The 4,167-nt window shown below is 40.1% G+C and overlaps 1 pseudogene; it reads left to right on the forward strand.

Moving 5' to 3' along the window:
• Nucleotides 1-3,308: 3,308 nt before the first annotated feature.
• On the forward strand, nt 3,309-3,392 carry LOC116594552 (annotated as a pseudogene).
• The last annotated feature ends 775 nt before the right edge of the window (nt 3,393-4,167 follow it).

The raw sequence follows: 4,167 nt of genomic DNA on the forward strand, positions 1-4,167 counted from the left end.
CAATGGATCATTGTGTAGACCCTCTACCTGCAAATGAGCTTAATAATGCAGCATGTGCACAAATCATTGAGCTATCAGTGACATCAGGGGTTTGGCTGCTGGGGTTATTAACAGATATTTTTTCACCTAGAAGCACAGACTAAAATCAATCATTCTGATAACTAGGCATGGCATGAGCTGTCTGCACTTTCATTTCAATCTGATTAATCACATATACACAGACCTTTAACTTAAAGGAGCAATTGTTCACATTTAATCACAAAGAAACATTCAAGCATACCATCAGACATTACTAAATTTAACTACAATTTATGCTTCCTGTTTTAGCAAATATATGTATGATAATATGGGTTTCTGGGTATAAATACCTTGCTTCATTCGTTTGACAAATATTAAAATCGAAGCTAAGTAAAGTAATCCACTGTGGTTTTTATCATTTATCATCTATTTGATGCTTTTGAAGTTTCCATTATACGCCATACATTTTATTGCACAATTTATGCTGATGATCACAGTACAGGTAAATTATTAGCATTATGTATTTTTCAGTAAAGTAGAACAGGCTAGATATCAAATTTCATCATGTTACATGTCCTACTTCTTGCCAAGATTTGTTTCTAGTACCCTGTCAATTTCTCCTGGCTTCTATAATGCAAGAAAACAAATACAGTTGTGGCTACAGGATTCTCTGGGTTTTTTTGTTTATCTGTTTGTTTGTTTGTTTTGTCTGAAAGAGAGCTGGGACCAAGCAAATCCCTCTTATGATCCTCAAAACAGTTTTCCTGGGAAACACAACATTCCAGAAGGCACATCTGCTGTTACTATAACAACAGAAGGGCAGAACCTGAAGAGAATCATATGCACTAGAGGACAGTCCACAAACCAGGTTTCTTGGGTTCCTCTCCAAGAAGACAAAGGTGACTTTCATTAAAAGAAGCACAACTTGAAGAGAGTTTTGATGTCTAAGAAGGGCACAGGGTGGTCAAAATTTGGGAAAGTTAGAAGGGTAGCTCAAGATTTATAGACCAAAGGTGCAAAACTGCTCTCAGAGAAATCAGCTATCAGAGCTGCAGGAAAACATCCCATGGCTGGGATATGTGGACAGAGTTAAGAATTGGTCCAGGGTGATACCAGATAGAAGAAAGAATTACAATACGACCAAGGACAAACAGTACTACCTTGAGAGGAAGGTAAAGTCGCTGGTCCCCCTCAATCATCCAGGACCTTAGAGATACTGAGAATGGTCTTGGACTCACTATCCAGGAAAGTGTTGACATGCTCTGTTGAAGAGCTGGACATGGCAGTGAGTCTCAATCAGTCCATTGGAGACTTTGCCTCTGTCCGTGCCTTAGCTTTCTGCTTTATTGGTTTCCTCTCAGGTCCTTGACCTTTTCAGTCTTCTTGTCCAACTTCCCATATGAGATTGACCTCCATTTTCAAGCATACTCCAGCCTGTCTGCCATCCCAAGGAAACCCTATCAGGTAATTAATCCCACTCTCCATTCCCAGTCTCTTGGTTTTTAATTTCTCCCTACCTAAGCTATAGCTTGGCTTCAAAATGGAGTTTTCACACATTCCCTGGATGGACCTTTGCCCTTTTTATGGTCCAAATGGGTCATTAAGCCAATTAAATCACTGTCCAGTAGGGGAGATTAACACCCAACAGAAAATAAATAAGGTGGCACATAAAAATCCATGGCAATGTCTATAAGTTCTTTGAAAGAAATAAACTGAACTGAAGAAAAAATGCAGTGGAATGATAATACTTTGGGAAGGTGGTCAGAGAAGACGTCTCTAAGAGGCTGATTTTTAAACAGAGACTGAAGAAGAGGGAAAGTAGCTAGTCACATTAGCAACAGTGTGCAGATCCCTGTGGCATATGACAGACGTGGTGGTTATAAAACAGAAAGACCAAGTGAGGCTTCTTAGCAGTGAGTCAAGGTCGCAGGGTCTTGAAAAGAGGGCAAGAAGTAGGTCTGAGCCAGATCATGGAGACATTTACAAGTCATGGTTAAAGAGTCTGGATTTCATTTAAATTTCTTGCATGGCATATTGTCACAAGGCCTGAAGAGACCTTTGGGACTCATCCCATCTGTCAGGTAGAAGGTAATTCTTTTGCTTTTTAATCCATGCACCAACTTTTATAAGTCAACTTGACTAATGTTTGTTTATAATCAGTGAGTAAGCTGCTACTTTAATACTGCTACCCTGGAAGAGGCCCCTTCAAGGCATGTTAAATTAACTGATGTGAATAAAAACAATGAATAAAAATACCTCTCTCCTTTAATGAGAACAGCAACTTCTGTTTCCCTGGGCTTTTTCGGTCCCATAAGACCTTTTAAAGCAGAGTGAGCGTGTTATGGTTCAAATGCTAAAAACATAATCTCATCTCTCTCTTGTTGGGTTATGTTTCGAGAAGCCATTTTAGATCAATCTTTTTGAGCACAGAAGCTCTCAGAAGCTGTGGCTAAAACAGACCCAGTACCACTGTGAGGTTGCCCATCTTTCCTTGAAGCTGTTCTCACAAGGATCCAAAAGAGGTTGCAGTCCTTTATCTGACACATGGACCCTTGGGCTGGTGGGCTGTTGACAAAAGAAGCTCTAAAGAGTGTGTTCTCCAAGGGCCTGGTTATCCACCTTGATCTCAGTGTAAAAGGTTAGGTAAAATGCCACTTTCCTACTTGCCATTTCTAGAGGGGTTACCAACAGTTTACACAAGTACTTTCTGAATCTCTTCCTATGTTGTGCCTGTACCATCTCTCAAGTACTCGATTCCGTATGTTTATTACTAGCCCTTCAAAGGGGTGAAGCTGTATAATGAAAACTCGATTTTATTCCAGTTCTGTAACTAATTTGTTTTGTGATCAAGTGAAAATTGTTTCCTCTCCTAGCATAATTTTTATTTGCAAGATGACTGCTATGGCCTCTTTCCAGCTCTATCACTCTATGAATTTCTATCAACATGTGACTCAAAAATAACGCAGGTATTAGTTACAGTAGGCTAAACTACTGTTACAAATAGATCTGGGAGTGCAAAACCTCAAACAAAACAGAATTCATCTCTCTTCACGCAATAGTCCAGGACAGTGTTCTAGATCAGCTGACAGCTCTGCCCCCCTTTTTGATTCAGGAAACTGTTGTGACCACATGGTCTCTGAGTTCACTCTGCAAATAACCCATCCAGCCCATCAGAAAGAGGGCAACTTGAAGTCCAGGGCCAGAGATATCCTGCAGGGTAAATGGAGTAAAGATGACACATGTCTCTCCCTCTTTCTCTGCTCTGGCAAGAGTTTAAACACGGGGCCACTAGCTTTGCGCAGTGGCAGTATCGTAGCCAATGAGGTTTATCCAAGGCATGATTATTGCTAATTGTAAACACAGGGCCACACCTAGCTACAAGGGAGGCTGGCAAGTCCAGTTCCAGGCTGGATCCAGACAGAACTCCATGATTAAGGAGAAGAGGAGAATGGATTTGGGTAGACAGATAGCAATCTCCGTTACACACCCAACACCTCTATGACACTTCATGGTCTACAAAGCTTCTCATCGACTGGATGTTCACCACAGCTCTGTGAAACAATTATTAAGAACTCCATTCTATTGAGGTGAAAACTATGTCCCAGAGAGATTACACATGAGATACAAGGTCTCACAGTTAAGAGCTGAGCTAAGATTCAATTTCAGGTCTGTGGGTCAGTGTCTCCCCTATTATATATACTAAATTAAATACTATCAGCATAGAAAATAATAATTAGTACAAAGCTGCATGAATATGATAGGGTTTGAAGAACAAAGAGGCATTATTGAAAAAAGTGATGGGAGCAGCTAAAGTATATCACAGACCCAGCCGAAACTCCCGAGTGCTAAGAGGTCTCTAGATAACCTGGGAAGAATTTAAGACGTGGAATTTAAAAAGTTTTTTGTTTTTTTTTTGTTTTTTTTTTTAAAGCTGATGAAGTTTGCAATTGAAGCATTTACTTATTTTGCTCTCACTCTCAGCTGGTCTACGAAGTACACCTAAGGACAAAAGAATTGCAAGGAGCACTGACTAGAGGTAAACAAACGATACAAGAAGGCCAGAATCCAAAAATATAAAAATTAAAGATATAGAAGGTCATCCCATACACAGAGAGGTGGTTTTCTACTGGCCGTAGACTTCAGATTGCT

This window comes from Mustela erminea, chromosome 6 (assembly GCF_009829155.1).
Source record: "Mustela erminea isolate mMusErm1 chromosome 6, mMusErm1.Pri, whole genome shotgun sequence".
Lineage (NCBI taxonomy): Eukaryota > Metazoa > Chordata > Mammalia > Carnivora > Mustelidae > Mustela > Mustela erminea.